We start from the raw sequence: 19147 nt of genomic DNA on the forward strand, positions 1-19147 counted from the left end.
GCATCTTATGCTGGGAACACGGGGAGAATTCAGGAAAAGTGACAGAGACAAACATATGTGCAACAGAAGGCTCTGGATGAGAATGGTGCCTACTCATCTGGAGTGATGTCAGAGTGCCCTGCCTGCTGCCTCGATTCCCAGAGGAACCAACCCAGCACCGACCAGCAGTGTGTCCTCTGGGACCACATATGGTGTACGAGAGGGAACCCACTCCAGTCTCCCTGCGCACCATCCCTCCCAACTCCATGGGTACAGGAGAGAGGTTGCGGGGGATGGAACAACCAGACCCCGATCTAGATGTCCACGAGTAGCCAGCATGTTGCCCAGCCTGATAGACATGTCCACCAGCTGGTCGAAGGTGAGTGTGGTGTCTCTACAGGCCAGCTCCGGACGTCCTTGCGTAGACTACAACGGTAATGGTCGATCAGGGCCCTGTCGCTCCATCCAGCTCCGGCAGCCAGGGTCCTAAACTCCAGAGCAAACTCCTGGTCGCTCCTCGTCTCCTGCCTCAGATGGTAGAGGCGCTCACCCGCCGCTCTGCTTTCGGGTGGGTGGTCGAATACTGCCCGGAAATGGCAGATAAACTCCTCAATGGTTCAATGCCACATCCTCCTCTCTACACACAGCGTTGGCCCACTCCAGGGCTTTCCCGGTGAGGCACGAGACGAGGGCGTAACTCTTCTCACGGTCCGATGGAGCTGGGTAGACCGTGGCCAGGTACAGGCTTAGTTTGAGGAGAAAACCCTGGCAGCCGGCAGCATCTCTGCCGTACCCCTGTGGCATGGATATATGGATCCTGCTGTGTTCAGGCGAGGAAGGGGCGCTCAGGTGTGACCCTGGTTGTGCTGGTGGAGGCGCTGGAAAACCTCTGTGTCTCCCAGGTCCATATTCTGGACAACGCGATCCATGGCGGCGCTCAGATTGTAAATCATCTCCATATTTTCCATGACGCGCTCCTCCACCTCCATGGCCGGGGTACCTTCTCCTGTTGACTTCTTTTTGGGTCAGAAATTCTGTCAGAGTCGTGTGTATAGGTGGCAGGGAAGTCAGGCGCAGGAGAATCAAACTTAGTGAAATTGAGTTGTTTAATGACTGTAAACAAAACATAACTCCAAAATTATGAAATAATATAAAACAAAGTGGGTACGAGGACCCGTCGCGCACCAATACAAACACGAAATCTGAACAACAAACTATCTCTGACAAAGACATGAGGGGAAACAGAGGGTTAAATACATAACAGGTCATGTAGGAAGACAAGACAAAACCAATGGAAAATGAAAAATGGATCAATGATGTCTGGAAGACCGGTGACGTCGACCGCCGAGCACTGCCCGAATAAGGAGAAGCATTGACTTTGGCAGAAGTCGTGACAGTGATGGAGAATTTTAAAGCTAGATTGAATCCATGAGTTTGTGCCCACACACACCCTCGCACACACACCCTCTTATTTGATTATAATCATCATGTTTCTACAGCTAAGAGTGCCAAGAGAGAGAGAGTGTGTGTGTGTGTGTGTGTGTGTGTGTGTGTGTGTGTGTGTGTGTGTGTGTGTGTGTGTGTGTGTGTGTGTGTGTGTGTGTGTGTGTGTGTGTGTGTGTGTGTGTGTGTGTGTGTGTGTGTGTGTGTGTGTGTGTGTGTGTGTGTGTGTGTGTGTGTGTGTGTGTGTGTGTGTGTGCGTGTGTGGGTTTGATGCTTCTCAGCTGTGTCTGAATGGAACCACTTCACGATTCCAAGAGAGACACTTTTTCTTTGTTTGTCGATAGATTAATGTTGTCTAAATACCTCATTTAAACACTCCATTGGATAACGAATCACCAAGATGCCATAGGAGCTATACATTAATATACTGATTGGGCCCTTTCCCAGAAAGATTTGACAGAGAATCTAAACATTTCACATTGGGGGAGAGATGCCAAATCTGTTGTGACAAGCAGCACTCTGGTTTGTAGTTGAGTGCCACTGTGATCTTCTCAAATCAAATTGAATGCTCCATAAATGCTTCATAAACAACAGGTGTAGACTAACAGTGGAAACACCTACTTACAGGCCCTTTCCAACAATACAGAGAGAAAGAAAATAGAGAAATAATAGAAAAGTAAAACACATAATAATAAAAGTAATAATAAATACACAATGAGTAACGATAAGGTTTCTATATACACGTGGTACCGACTCAAATCAAATGTATTTATATAGCCTTTCTTACATCAGCTCATATCTCAAAGTGCTGTAGAGAAACCCAGCCTACAACCCCAAACAGCAAGCAATGCAGATATAGAAGCACGGTGGCTAGGAAAAACTCCCTAGAAAGGCCAAACCTAGGAAGAAACCTAGAGAGGAACCAGGCTATGAGGGGTGGCCAGTCCTCTTCTGGCTGTGTCGGGTGGAGATTATAACAGAACATGGCCAAGATGTTCAAATGTTCATAAATGACCAGCATGGTCAAATAATAGCAGAGACAGTAGTTGTCGAGGGACCTCACAGATAATTGTACGTGTAGGGTACAGAGATGAGGTCATTAAAAGAAATCATGTTAAACACTATTATTGAACACAGAGTGAGTCCATGCAAAGTATTATGTGACTTGTTAAGCAATATTTTTATCCTGAACGTATTTAGGCTTGCCAAAACAAAGGGGTTGAATACTCAAGACATTTCAGCTTTTAATTTTTAATTAGAAACGAACACAATACAAAAGATACAGCAGCCAACACATACAGGAACCAATACATACAGCACGCAATACATACAGAATCCAATACATACAGCACGCAATGCATACAGAATCCAATACATACAGAATCCAATACATACAGCACCCAATACATACAGCACCCAATACATACAGCACCCAATACAAACAGCACCCAATACATACAGCACGCAATACATACAGCACGCAATACATACAGCACGCAATACATACAGGAACCAATACATACAGTATGCAATACATACAGCACGCAATACAGACAGAATCCAATACATACAGCACGCAATACATACAGGAACCAATACATACAGTACGCAACACATACAGGAACCAATACATACAGCACGCAATACATACAGAATCCAATACATACAGCACTCAATAATACAGCACCCAATACACGGCAGGGTAGCCTAGTGGTTAGAGCGTGGACTAGTAACCGGAAGGTTGCAAGTTCAAACCCCCGAGCTGACAAGGTACAAATCTGTCGTTCTGCCCCTGAACAGGCAGTTAACCCGCTGTTCCTAGGCCGTCATTGAAAATAAGAATTTGTTCTTAACGGACTTGCCTGGTTAAATAAAGTAAAAATAAATAAATAAATAAACATACAGCACTCAATACATACAGCACGCAATACATACAGGAACCAATACATACAGCACCCAATACATACAGCAATACATACAGAATCCAATACATACAGCACGCAATGCATACAGCACCCAATACATACAGCACCCGATACATACAGCACCCAATACATACAGTACGCAATACATACAGGACCCAATACATACAGCACGCAATACATACAGAATCCAATACATACAGCAAGCAATACATACAGGACCCAATACATACAGAATCCAATACTACAGCACACAATACATACAGAATCCAATACATACAGCACCTAATACATACAGCATCCAATACATACAGCACACAATACATACAGAATCCAATACATACAGCACACAATACATACAGGACCCAATACATACAGCACACAATACATACAGGAACCAATACATACAGTACGCAATACATACAGGACCCAATACATACAGCACGCAATACATACAGAATCCAATACATGCAGTACATACAGCACCCAATACATACAGCACCCAATACTACAGCACCCAATACATACAGCACGCAATACATATAGCATGCAATACATACAGAATCCAATACATACAGCACCTAATACATACAGCGTTCAATACATACAGCACACAATACATACAGAATCCAATACATACAGCACACAATACATACAGCACCCAATACATACAGAATCCAATACTACAGCACCCAATACTACAGCACCCAATACGTACAGCACACAATACATACAGCACCCAATACATACAGTACCCAATACATACAGTACCCAATACATACAGCACGCAATACATACAGAATCCAATACATAAAGCACCCAATACATACAATACATACAGCACCCAATACATAAAGGAACCAACACATACAGCATGCAATACATACAGCACCCAATACATACAGCACCCAATACATACAGAATCCAATACTACAACACCCAATACGTACAGCACGCAATAAATACAGCACCCAATACATACAGCACCCAACACGTACAGAAAGCAATACATACAGGAACCAATACATACAGGAAACAATGCATACAGCACCAATATATACAGGAAACAATACATACAGCACCCAATACATACAGCACCCAATACATACAGCACCCAATACATACAGGAAACAATACATACAGGAAACAATACATACAGCACCCAATACGTACAGGAAACAATACATTCAGGACCCAATGCATACAGGAAACATTACATACAGCACGCAATACATATAGCACCCAATACATACAGCACCCAATACAAACAGCACGCAATACATACAGAATCCAATACATACAGCACCTAATACATACAGCGTTCAATACATACAGCACACAATACATACAGCACCAATACATACAGGAAACAATACATACAGCACCCAATACATACAGGAAACAATACATACAGCACCCAATACATACAGGAAACAATACATACAGCACCCAATACGTACAGGAAACAATACATTCAGCACCCAATGCATACAGGAAACATTACATACAGCACGCAATACATACAGCACCCAATACAAACAGCACGCAATACATACAGCACCTAATACATACAGCGTTCAATACATACAGCACACAATACATACAGAATCCAATACATACAGCACACAATACATACAGCACCCAATACATACAGCACCCAATACATACAGAATCCAATACTACAGCACCCAATACGTACAGCACCCAATACATACAGCACCCAACACGTACAGAAAGCAATACATTCAGGACCCAATACATACAGCATGCAATACATACAGAATCCAATACATGCAGTACATACAGCACCCAATACATACAGCACCCAATACTACAGCACCCAATACATACAGCACGCAATACATATAGCATGCAATACATACAGAATCCAATACATACAGCACCTAATACATACAGCGTTCAATACATACAGCACACAATACATACAGAATCCAATACATACAGCACACAATACATACAGCACCCAATACATACAGCACCCAATACATACAGAATCCAATACTACAGCACCCAATACTACAGCACCCAATACGTACAGCACACAATACATACAGCACCCAATACATACAGTACCCAATACATACAGTACCCAATACATACAGCACGCAATACATACAGAATCCAATACATAAAGCACCCAATACATACCCAATACATACAGCACCCAATACATAAAGGAACCAATACATACAGCATGCAATACATACAGCACCCAATACATACAGCACCCAATACATACAGAATCCAATACTACAACACCCAATACGTACAGCACGCAATAAATACAGCACCCAATACATACAGCACCCAACACGTACAGAAAGCAATACATACAGGAAACAATGCATACAGCACCAATATATACAGGAAACAATACATACAGCACCCAATACATACAGCACCCAATACATACAGCACCCAATACATACAGGAAACAATACATACAGGAAACAATACATACAGCACCCAATACGTACAGGAAACAATACATTCAGCACCCAATGCATACAGGAAACATTACATACAGCACGCAATACATATAGCACCCAATACATACAGCACCCAATACAAACAGCACGCAATACATACAGAATCCAATACATACAGCACCTAATACAAACAGCGTTCAATACATACAGCACACAATACATACAGCACCAATACATACAGGAAACAATACATACAGCACCCAATACATACAGGAAACAATACATACAGCACCCAATACATACAGGAAACAATACATACAGCACCCAATACGTACAGGAAACAATACATTCAGCACCCAATGCATACAGGAAACATTACATACAGCACGCAATACATATAGCACCCAATACATACAGCACCCAATACAAACAGCACGCAATACATACAGAATCCAATACATACAGCACCTAATACATACAGCGTTCAATACATACAGCACACAATACATACAGAATCCAATACATACAGCACACAATACATACAGCACCCAATACATACAGCACCCAATACATACAGAATCCAATACTACAGCACCCAATACGTACAGCACACAATACATACAGCACCCAATACATACAGTACCCAATACATACAGTACCCAATACATACAGCACGCAATACATACAGAATCCAATACATAAAGCACCCAATACATACCCAATACATACAGCACCCAATACATAAAGGAACCAATACATACAGCATGCAATACATACAGCACCCAATACATACAGCACCCAATACATAAAGAATCCAATACTACAACACCCAATACGTACAGCACGCAATAAATACAGCACCCAATACATACAGCACCCAACACGTACAGAAAGCAATACATACAGGAACCAATACATACAGGAAACAATGCATACAGCACCAATACATACAGGAAACAATACATACAGCACCCAATACATACAGCACCCAATACATACAGGAAACAATACATACAGCACCCAATACATACAGGAAACAATACATACAGCACCCAATACGTACAGGAAACAATATATACAGCACCCAATACATACAGGAAACATTACATACAGCACCCAATACATACAGCACCCAATACATACAAAAATTACAGTATTTTAATGACTGGCTCTATTGTACTATCAGTGCACACAGGCACGTACACACACACAAACCTCCCAGATATACACTGTAATTTCATGTTGTGTCATATATATGTATTAAGCTGAACAGTTATTGAATAAATCCATTGATGCTTCAGTGCAACAACAACAAGCCCCGCCCTCACTCAGGGCAAAAGGCTTATTTTGATTGACAGCTAAGACCCTCCCCCTTTCACCACCTGATTGGTTATTGACTCGTTCCGTTGCTAACAGGTGGGTCGTGGGGTTGATCAAGAAGTCAATTAGCAGCCAATGATTGGCTCAGCATCATAACTGATTGATTAATTGTAGTAGCTTTAAAGCTTCTCATTTAAGATGAACAAGTTTCAGTTCAGATTAAAATACCTTTCCGCATCCCAAATGGAATCCTATTCCCTATATAATGCACTACTTTAGACCAGAGCCCTATTCCCTATATAGTGCACTACTTTAGACCAGAGCCCTATTCCCTATATAGTGCACTACTTTAGACCAGAGCCCTATTCCCTATATAGTGCACTACTTTAGACCAGAGCCCTATTCCCTATATAGTGCACTACTTTAGACCAGAGCCTTATTCCCTATATAGTGCACTACTTCTGACCCTATATAGTGCACTACTTTAGACCAGAGCCTTATTCCCTATATAGTGCACTACTTCTGACCAGAGCCCAATGGGCTCTGGTCAATGTAATTGTGAATATACCCTGCTGTGCTTCTCTCTTTTAACTGGTCGCGAAATAAGAAGATGCAGTATTCCATCTCTTTGACAGCGTTGGTTCATTTCAACCAAGAGTCTCTGACCCAGACCTGGGTTCAAATGCAATTAAAAATGACTTCAAATATATTATCTGTGCTTGATTGAGCTTGCCTGGCGCAAAGGAACCAATAGAATAGTCCCAATGGTGCAAATCCCACCCGCCTGGTCTTTTAGATAATCTAATTCCTGACAGGGCTTGTCCAGTTAGCCTTCTGTACAGTTTACCCTTGTCAACAGTCTGAGTGTCAGAATAGTGTACATTTCACATTACGACAAGCCCAACTGGACAAGGCCTGCATTTCAACTAGCTTGATTAACACATAAGTGGGCTCAACATTTGCAATAACACTGCTAATCTATGCAAACTTTCTTTAGCCTGTTGCAACTCCAAATGTCTAGCTGATCGTGCAAAGGCGTATGGTAAAATATACTCCATGAAACTTCACAAAGGATGACTTCTCCTCGCGGCCTACAAAGGATTCCAAGTTTCTGCGTCCTGCACAGCACTCTAGAATAGACAACACATAGTCCTTTTGTGGGGTGAGTGAGTCAATCTGAGTGGGTGTGAATGTATTAGTCCTTCACAACAGAATTAACCCCTTCTCTCTCTCTCTTTCTCTCTCTCTTTCTCTTTCTCTCCTTCTCTCTCTTTCTCTTTCTCTCCTTCTCTCTCTCTCCTTCTTTCTCCTTCTCTCTCTCTCCTCTCTTTCTCCCCTTCTCTCTCTCCTCTTCTCTCTCTCTCCCTTCTCTCTCTCTCCTCTCCTCTCTCTCGACTCTCTCTCTCCTTCTTTCTCCTTCTCTCTCTCTCTCTCTCTCTCCCCTTCTCTCTCTCTCCCCTTCTCTCTCTCTCCCCTTCTCTCTCCTCTCCTCTCCTCTCCTCTCTCTCTCCTCTCTCTCTCCTTCTCTCTCTCCTTCTCTCCTTCTCTATCTCTTTGTTTCTTTTTAAAATATTAATCTAGTTTTTAACTGCAGTTATGCTTGGATCCTTTCCAGTGCTGAATTGCCATAAAAATACAGGATAAATGGGCGTCATTGAGACACTGAATAATTACACTGTGAGACCTGTGACTTTTAGAATGGTGGAACAAACAGCAGCCACTCAGCAGACGGCTACATCACAAACATGTGATGCGAGATTTGCTGATGGTTGTTAATTGTGATGGAGCATAGTGGATGGGTGACTCATGTCCCGGGGTTATCGTTGGGGTGTGTGGCCCTTCACTCATTGTGCTGGTCCATTTTAAATCATATCTTAACTATGGTTAGAGGGGAGCCTTAAAAATGAATGAGACCCCAGACTTTCACAGTGATGTGATGTGAAGTCATCTTTCCAATAGAGTGAAGACCACTGTTTAGTATCTCAAACACACACACACACACACACACACACACACACACACACACACACACACATACACATACACACATCCTTTTGTGCTGCCATATTGAAATATGCATGTTTTTAAAAGAGCATCACTATGAGTCTATGACACATAAAGGCCACCAGATTATTAGGGGACAGTGCTGTGTGTATTGTAGAGAGGACCAGACCAGCTGTCCCATAATGCTGTAATTGTACGTCCTAACATGTGGAAGTGGACATCAGCCAGAAGCCTGACAGACACTTTGGACATTTTTCCAGAGACTTTGATTTATCCTATTATACCAAGCCCCCTCTCGGTCTTTCTGCACCTCATTGAGGAGCACCAGGAGGCAATTTGGCTCCCATCCCTCTGGATGAAATTGAGCAACAGACCACCAACACACACACGCGCATTCACGCACACACAAACCAACACACATGCATGCATGCACACACACAAACCCACACCCACACCCACCCCCCGCAAACACACACACCTCGCCCCATTAGCAATGACATGTGACGCTGCGACATGCCAAATGAAGCTCAACAATTGATGTCAGAGCCTTACAAATTAAACAAATGGGGGAGCGCTATGGTGTATTAGGCACCCCAAACCCCTGATGAACAATCACACAGCCAGAAGAGGCACAGTGAGGCACACGACCAGCAGGACAACATTGTCTTCCTAAGTGGATCCCAAATGGCTCCCTATTCCCAATATGGGCCCTGGTCAAAAGTAGTGCAATATATAGAGGATAGGGCCCTTGCCTGCTCCCTCCCTAAATAGAGCTCAATGCACAAAGACACAATGCTGTCTGGCAGAGAGAGTAGGCTGGGAATCAATGGGCAGAGGAAAACCATCTCTACATTATTTGCCAATGTGGAGTCTTGAGAATTAAATAAACTGTACCAATTCTCTGAATCGATTTGATTGATGCATCATTCTGCTATGGTCACTGTCTCTGCCACTGTGGAAGTGGTTCATTCTGAGCCCAGGCATTAGCTCGGGAAGCTAACGCAAGTCTTCATGTCTCAGGCAAGGTTAGTCATCACGCAAGGATGATTCACTGACTGAACCACCTCCGTTAAACTGGTGACATTGATCCTGTCTCAGTGCCCATGGTATAGGGTGAGGAGACAGGGGAGGGCTCCAGGTGTCACAGCCAATCAATGTCTCCGAACAGAGGGCTCAGCCAACCATGCTGTCTGCCTGTGTCGTCATGCATCTACCTCACACACACAACACGCACATGCACACACACAGGCACACACACACCGGGGATAAGAGGGGGAGACGGAATGGCCTGGGGGAGGATCCATGTCTCTGAGTGTTTGTAATCCATATGCAAACACATTGTCCATGGACGTGCTGGCTGGGAGGTGAAACGTCCTGGGAGCAGGAGAAGATGAGTCACACGGCCCAGGGCCTTTATACGATTCACAGCACCTGCACACACTCTATGCCAGACACAATCACATCCAATCACACTCTCAATATCACACACACACATACACAAAAGGACACAAGAGACATAGAAAATACACACAGAGACAAAATCAGACCACACATACAAGGGTGCATGTCCGCACTGCAAGCTCTTTCAAATCTCCACATCCTAGCTACGCACACACATACACACAAACACAGATATTGCAATGTGGAAGGTCCATTTTGTTTTCAATAACTCCAAGCCTTTTCCTTGATGCTACAGCAAACAGACCCGATGTGTGACGTGATTGTTTTGCTTTCTGAAATCATGGCATAATAGGTGTGGAATTGTGTTGGAAATAAATGCATTACATCCCTGCTATGAGAAATCCCTCATCATAACCCCACACGAGCCTGTGTCCGTCTGTTTCTCTCTGTACGTGTGTGAGGTGAGGAAACGGGAAAGAGATGGAATAGCTAAAAGGGGTTAAGTGCCTGGGTTACCCATCCAAAGAGTATTAGATGAAGGCCCTCACTTTGATGGACACCAGCACCAGGCTCCCTGATGTCCCAAAATATTAGGTTTCTCTTCTAATAATGTTGGAAATATTGCCTACTGTCATGATTAATCTGGGCGGCTGCTGTGGTTGATTGCAGGCGACGTGGTCACAGCACAGTGGCTGTGTTAGTTTCCACACTCCGTCAGCTTCACTCCACACACAGGAGCAGCCCTGATAGCAGCTCCCTAACACACTAACCAGAAGTGACAGTGGAGAAGGAAACCTTTATTCTAATTCAAACAACAAAAGACCAAATAGCAAAACTTAGGCTATGTACGTGCCCAACTCTTTCCTCAAACGTGTTCTTTTTTTATTCTCTTTTCAATTTAGTCTTTTTTCTGTGTATAAAGCAGAACAGTGGGTAGTTTGCATTGGTAGAGGCAGGCAATAAGGCACAGTGCTTAGTAGAGAAGAGAAGAGATGGAGAAAGAGAGACAGAGAAAAAAATAGAGCGGGAGGGAGAAAGAAAAAGAAGAGAAGAGAGAAAAAGAGTGGAGGTATTTGCAGATGTGGAGGAAGGCGCAAAAACATTTGTCAAATCAAAGGCTTGAATTATTGCACAGAGTTCTCCCAGTTTCACATGCCACTTAGAAGCCCCATTGTCCCTTACTGGAACAAAAAACCCCTTTCTTCTGAGGGGTGAAAAACAACTCTAGCCCTTCTCATAATCAAATCTGTATGTCCCAACGGACCAGTGGCCCCTACTTTCAGACATTCTTTGCATTGGCCATGGTAAGAACGCACTGTTTGGCCCAACAATGGCAACATTGATTTTAGCCGTGCTGAGAATTTTGGTTGAGCTGTAAAAACTGGACGATGAAGGAGGGAGGGGGGTGGGGGGGTCATCCTCCCCTGACAGTAGCCAGTAGCCTCCCAAACCCCTGACCTCCGACCTTTGGTTTCAGGCCTGATTCAATCAACTATAGTCATCTTCAACCCAGCAATCATTACCCCATCATCATCCTCCTCTCTCCCAGGACATTCATGCATGCAGATTCTTCTGTGCCATGACAGCGTGGAACCCCCCCCACCCTCATACACCCTCCCAACCCGAAACACTCACTTCCTGTCCCTCTGTTGTCCTGTCCGACTATGCCGCCACAATCAGTGCTGATATAATTTGTGCTGTCGTCTCGGCTACAATCGTACCCTTGTTTACCACACAGCGTTTACAGCCAGACTCAGAGCCGGTGTTTTGGGGGAAACTGATGGTACATTGATGTCCTGTTGCCATGGGAACGGGTCCGTGGCCGCGGCATAAAGTCATGACCTTCCGGTTTAGCGGAATAGTAACTTATTGAGTTGATACAAATTACCCTGATGGTCTATCTACCCGATTTAGCTGCTGCTTAGTGAACAGAGGTCAAACTAGTCCTTTCATAGGCAGGCTTTTGAAGTCGCTGCTAGCTGTTACCACTGTGAGACTTTAGCACTGAGGAGGACCCATGGAGTGGGAGGGAATGTGGAGGAGGGGGGGTTCTGTAGGACAATGGCCCCCTTCAGAGGGAGCCTGACTCTGGTGGTAACTTCAAAAGAGCTCCTGGTGTCAGAGTAGTCTTGTTGCTGGAGCTGGACACAGCTTTTCCCTGGATGGTTTATTAGGGGAACACCTCCTCAGGCAGACTGCTGCTGGGAGAGATAGAGAGAGACTGGGAAATCATGGGGATACTGGGAACACTGATGTACACACACAGATAAATCCACAAATACAGTATACACACATGAAAACATGTAACTACACATCTGTTTAAAAACGTTTACATTTGAAGGATCATGGTCAAACATAGCAGTTTATCCAGGCTCATGCTTATTTTACAAATACATCAAATCTATTCAAATATAAAAGGATTACGACCGAACCGGACGTATAACATTCAGAATCACATCGTCAAACAAATATAATGATATACTAATGCAATCCACAATTTATTGCCAATTAGTCTTGTCAGCCAGCCACGGTTGGTTCTCTCTCTGAGAGAGTCTCCTTCAGTGTTGTCCAAGGCAAGGAGATGGATGTCTGAGAACCCCTAAGAGAGCCAGATGGTACGTTCCCAACAATAAGGTGGGGGCTTCCTTTGGGAAAAATACACATCTCCTGTATGACACTAATGCATCATCATCAACTCCGTATTGTGTCTGTATTATATAATAGAATCAGAACCCAAATAATGTTATCACAAATATGATATTTCCTTTCTCTGTTATATCCTTTTATCATATTTTATCTTATTCAGATTAAACGCTCTGACAATCAGCCTCACAATGTTTCAATTTAGATGTGAACTTATGTTGACTGCCAACAATGGCTTTCATCTTTTACAACATCAAGACTACTATATCTGTTACACAGAGTAAAAAAGAGGTAACAGATTAGCCAGCATTGAAGTCTTGCAGAGGAGAAACTCAGAGAGAAATGAAGTACCAATCATTCCTAATCGTTTTTTCATTCCAGTGTGGTATTTGAAGCTCGGGCCACCTCTACCACCTCTTAAATATCCAAAAGCACTTATTCCCTCAAATGTTCCTACTTTAACAGAGAAAGTGAGGAAGGGAAGAAATTGAATTTGTTGACAATTGCTACCGATCACCTTTAAATGTCTTTTAATTGATAACGGCCAGGGAGTGTTGAACTTTAAATAGACATTCTAATTATCGGTTTTAAGAAGCAGGGGTTTTTGGGGAAATGTTATGGCATTTGGAAAGGGATTAATGGCTGAGCGAGGCGCCCGCCACCCTGCAGCTAAATGACATTAAAGAGATAGAGAGATGAGTGGTGGAGCTGAAAGCAGGGAGCAGACCCACTAGTCACTGGAGCCAGGCCAGCCAGGGAGCCCACAGCCCAGGGCACATGGGGATGGGGGGGGGGTATATTACCTATCCATAGATGGAGGGATGGACAGACCTGACAGACACCCCTGTTAAAATCCTATGATGAAATATGGCTGTGATACTGAAACCTTCACTAAATAAATGTTATTTACATTGCAAGTACAGTACACAAGAATCAGTGGCATTGCTTCCTTGCAGGTGGGTGCTACACATTGTAGTAGTCCCTGCATGTCATTAAGTCCTGTAGCTACCTAACATGAGCTGCCTAGCATGAGCTACCTAGCATGAGCTGCCTAGCATGAGTTGCCTAGCATGAGTTGCCTAGCATGAGCAGCCTAGCATGAGTTGCCTAGCATGAGCTACCTTGCCTAGCATGAGTTGCCTAGCATGAGCTGCCAAGCATGAACTGCCTAGCATGAGTTGCCTAGCTTGAGCTGTCAAGCATGAGATTTTTATTATGGCGCCGGAGGAGATGGCTGCCATTTTACAGGCTCCTAACCAATTGTGCTATTATGTGTGTTTTTCACGTTATTTGTAACTTATTTAGTACATAATGTTTCGTCCACCGTCTCTTATGACCGAAAAGAGCTTCTGCATATCAGGACAGCGATTACTCACATCGTACTTTTTCTTTAACGAGTCAGACACAAAGGATTTACTTCAGACAACCGACAAATCCCACATCCCGTCATTCAAATGAAGAAGAGACTGAGATAGCGGGGACGTAGGTCTGGATGCCTTGTAAGGATCTGATGGCAAGTACGTAATCCGCCTCTACCATCACTCCTATTAGCCAACATGCAATCATTGGATAATAAAATGGATGAGCTCAATCAAGACATTCCTGTCAACGGGACAATAAAAAATGTAATATCTTATGTTTCATCAAGTCCTGGCTGAACAATGACATGGATAACATACAGCTGCCTGGGTTTTCAGTCCATCGGCAAGATAGAACAGCTGCTTCCGGTAAGACAAGGGGTGGCGGTCTGTGTCTATTTGCAAATAACAGCTGATGCACAAAATCTAATATTAAGGTAGAGTATCTCATGATAAGCTGTAGACCACACTGTTTACCAAAAGAGGTTTCATCTATATTTTTCGTAGCTGTGTATTTACCACCACAAACTGATGCTCACACTAAGACCGCACTCAACGAGCTGTATAAAGTCATGAGCAAACAAGAAAATTATCATCCAGAGGCGGCGCTCCTAGTGGCCAGGGACTTTAATGCAGGGAAACTTAAATCCGTTTGACCTAATTCCAGAGGGAAAACAACTCTGGACCACCTTTACTCCACACACAGAGATGCATACAAAGCTCTCCCTCGCCCTCCATTTGGCAAATCTGACCATAACTCTATCCTCCTGATTCCTGCTTACAAGCAAAACCTTAAGCAGGAAGGACCAGATACTCGCTCAATATGAAAGTGGTCAGATGACACAAATGCTAAGCTACAAGACTGTTTTGCTATCACAGACTGGAAAATGTTCCGGGATTCCCCCGATGGAATTGAGGTGTACACTACATCATTCAGTGGCTTCATCAATAAGTGCCTCGATGATGTCGTCCCCACAGTGACCGTACGTACCCCAACCAGAAGCTTTGGATTAAAGGCACCATTCGCACTGAGCTAAAGGGTAGAGCTGCCGCTTTCAAGGAGTGGGACTCTAACCTGGACGCTTATAAGAAGTCCCGCTATGCCCTCCGACGAACCATCAAACAGGACTAAGATTGAATCATACTACACTGGCTCCGACGCTCGTCAGATGTGGCGGGGCTTGCAAACTATTACAGACTAGAAAAGTAAGCACAGCTGAGAGCTGCCCAGTGACACGAGCCTACCAGATGAGCTAAATAACTTCTATGCTCGCTTCGAGGCAAGCAACACTGAAGCATGCATGAGAGCACCAGCTGTTCCAGCTGTTCAAGCAGACCACCACCAGCTGTTCAAGCAGACCACTGTAGTCCCTGTGCCCAAGAAAGCGAAGGTAGCCTGCCTAAATGACTACGGACCCGTAACATCTGTAGCCATGAAGTGCTTTGAAAGGCTGGTCATGGCTCACATCAACACCATTATCCCAGAAACCTTAGACCCACCCCATTTTGCATAACAGACCACAGATGATGCAACCTCTATTGCACTCCACACTGCCCTTTCCTACCTGGACAAAAGGAACACCTACGTGAGAATGCTATTCATTGACTACAGCTCAGCGTTCAACACCATAGTACCCTCAAAGCAACTGGATCCTGGACTTCCAATCGGGCCACCCCCAGGTGGTACGGGTAGGTAACAACACATCTGTCACGCAACTGGGCACATGGGGAGGAGGGGGGGTTGATCCTCAACACAGGGGCCCCTCAGGGGTGCATTCTCAGTACCCTCCTGTGCTCCCTGTTCACCCATGACCTTATGGCTAAGCACGACTCCAACACCATCATTAAGTTTGCTGACGACACAACGGTGGCAGGCCTGATCAACAACAACAATGAGACAGCCTATTGGGACGAGGTCAGAGACCTGGCAGTGTGGTGCCAGGATAACAACCTCTCCTTCAACGTGATAAGACAAAGGATATGATTGTGGACTACAAGAAAAGGAGGCCCGAGCACGCCCCCATTCTCATCAATGGGGCAGTAGAGGAGCAGGTTGAGAGCTTCAAGTTCCCTGGTGTCCACATCACCAACAAACTAGAATGGTCCAAGCACACAGTTGTAAAGAGGGCACGACAACACATATTCCCCCTCAGGAGAGTGAAAATATTTGGCATGGGTCCTCAGATCCTCAAAAAGTTATACAGCTGCACCATCGAGAACATGGAACTGGTTGTATTACCGCCTGATATGGCAACACCTCGGCCTCTGACCACAAGGCACTACAGAGAGTAGTGCGTACGGCCGAGTATATCACTGGGGCCAAGCTTCCTGCCATTCAGGACCTCTACACCAGGCAGTGTCAGAGGAAGGCCCAAAAAAATGCCAATGACTGCAGCCACCCTAGTCATAGACTGTTCTCTCTGCTAACGCATGGCAAGCGGTACCAGAGCGCCAAGTCTAGGTCCAAAAGGCTTCTACCCCCAAGCCATAAGAATCATGCAGAGCTAATCAAATGGCTACCCGGACTATTTGCATAATCCAACCCATTTTTACGCTGCTGCTGCTCTCTGTTTATTCACCATGCATAGTCACTTTACCTCTACATACATAAACATATTACCTCAATTACCTCGACTAACCGGTTCCCCCGCACATTGACTCTGTACCAGTACCCCCTGCATATACTACCCTCTCTACTGTTATGTTATTGTTGCTCCTTAATTATTTGTTAGTTTTATTATTTTTATTTACATTTTTTACTTTTTTTAAATTTATTTTTTACTTCAGTTTATTTTAGTAAATACTTTCTTAACACTTTTTTTTCTTAAAACTGCATTGTTGGTAAGGGCTTGTACGTAAGCATTTCACCTGTTGTATTCGGAGCATGTGACAAATACAATTTGATTTGATTCGATGAGCTGCCTAGCATGAGCTGCCTAGCCAATCCTAATAAAGTCCTAATAGGGTTCACTAATTCATCCTAACCCTGTCTCAGTGGCCTCCAGTCGCCACGCTGGGTGTTCCAGACGGTGTACCCCGGCCCTTGCAGGCAGCCCTTCAGGTTCCGCTTGGATCCTGTGGCTCCCCCAGAAGCCCCTCCAGCCCTGGTCAGGGGGCCTCTGGCAGCTCCAGCCTGGAGGGCTGATGGATCATGAGTTAGGGCAGACTGGAGGGGCTCAGGCCAGAACCAGGGGGTGCGTTACACGCTCTAACAAGGATGTTCCGGGGGGGACCCCTGAGGATATCCCCACACATGGGGGTAAATTAAGCCCTCAACACAGAGAGAATGAACAGAGATGTTACTGTGTTACTCTGTGACTCTCTGAGTTCCTGGGTCTCTGGGTCTCTCCCCTCAGGACAGGTTGGGTTCTCTCTCAGGGATCCCAGGTTAGATCCTGTGGAGAATGAAGCCATAGGTTTAACCTGAGGCTCTGTGGAGAATGAGAGGAGAGGAGGATGGACCTGGGGAGAGTAGAGACGAGTCTGTCACACACAGAAAGGAGATCTGTCATCAGTAATCCAGTCAGGATCAGCAGAGGCCTATTCATCTATGAATGTAATTAAGGAACTAAATGAGACTTGGTTAATGAAGGTGTGTAAGACTAGCGGGGGGAGTTGTGGTGTTTGAGACTTGCGGTGTGTAGGAGAGAAAGACTGAAAGATGTGATACAGGGAAAGACAGACAGACAGACAGGCAGGCAGGCAGGCATACAGAGTGAGTGAAAGATGTGATACAGGGACAGACAGGCACACAGACAGAGAGTGAGTGAAAGATGTGATACAGGGACAGACAGGCACACAGACAGAGAGTGAGTGAAAGATGTGATACAGGGACAGACAGGCACACAGACAGAGAGTGAGTGAAAGATGTGATACAGGGACAGGCAGGCAGGCAGGCAGGCAGGCAGGCAGGCAGGCAGGCAGGCAGGCAGGCAGGCAGGCAGGCAGGCAGGCAGGCAGGCAGGCAGGCAGGCAGGCCTGCACAGACAGACAGACAGACAGACAGACAGACAGACAGACAGACAGACAGACAGACAGACAGACAGACAGACAGACAGACAGACAGACAGACAGACAGACAGACAGACAGACAGACAGACAGACAGACAGACAGACAGACAGACAGACAGACAGACAGACAGACAGACAGACAGACAGACAGACAGACAGACAGACAGACAGACAGACAGAGTATCTGTACCTTCATGGCCCTATTGTGTATCAAGTCTCCCAGCTGAGTGTGTCTGTCTGTGTGTCATTTGGGCTGTGGGGAGGCTCTGTCTGTTTGCCATTAGGCCTGCAGTGGGGAGTATCTGACTGATGACTGACTCAGATGATCATATCAAAACGCCACACTGAGCGAGCATGTTTAATGCTCCGCTCCGCGGGAAGTAAACAAAAGCCAGAGTTTTGCTTGTTCATAATGGCTCTTTAATTCACGCCAGTCCTGCCAGGGAACAGACACACGTACGCTGCATGTTTCCCCAGCTAATTGCAATACCACCAGGGTAAAAATTATTCTCCACTTTACATTTCTCTACTGTACGCTGGTCCAAATCAAAGCACCACCGGGCCGTGTGAACTGGTTGTCGTGCTTGGTGTGTAACAGAAATCAATGATTTATTCT

The sequence above is a fragment of the Oncorhynchus gorbuscha genome, linkage group LG15 (genome assembly GCF_021184085.1).
Source record: "Oncorhynchus gorbuscha isolate QuinsamMale2020 ecotype Even-year linkage group LG15, OgorEven_v1.0, whole genome shotgun sequence".
Classification (NCBI taxonomy): Eukaryota; Metazoa; Chordata; class Actinopteri; order Salmoniformes; family Salmonidae; genus Oncorhynchus; species Oncorhynchus gorbuscha.